Source organism: Arachis ipaensis, chromosome B06, assembly GCF_000816755.2.
Source record: "Arachis ipaensis cultivar K30076 chromosome B06, Araip1.1, whole genome shotgun sequence".
In the NCBI taxonomy this organism is placed as follows: Eukaryota; Viridiplantae; Streptophyta; class Magnoliopsida; order Fabales; family Fabaceae; genus Arachis; species Arachis ipaensis.
In genome coordinates, this window is record NC_029790.2 from 60210568 (window position 1) to 60210950 (window position 383).

The following is a 383-nucleotide window of genomic DNA, read 5'->3' on the forward strand; positions in this document are numbered from 1 at the left end:
ACCAAGTAGTAAATAGAAAGTTAAAAACACTTAAAAATGTTATGTGAGTGTGTAGTATAAATGAATTTGTGATGTTATAATATTTAAAATTAGTCAACTTACAACTTATATGACGAAAAAAACACAAAAATATTAGTGAACAAAATTAGAGTTAGATTGCAGAATGGACTTAGTCATAGGTAATAGGAATAAGGAATATTTAATGTGCAATTTAGACCAATTTTAAAGAAAATCAATCAGACCCAAAGTATATAATTGGTTGCGATTTAAAGTAGACCAATTTGATTTTATTTTTAAATCCAATTCAATTCAATATAAAGTATTGTAGTTTGGATTGGATTAGTTTACTCAATTTTTAAAGAATAAAATTTTAAAATTTTATT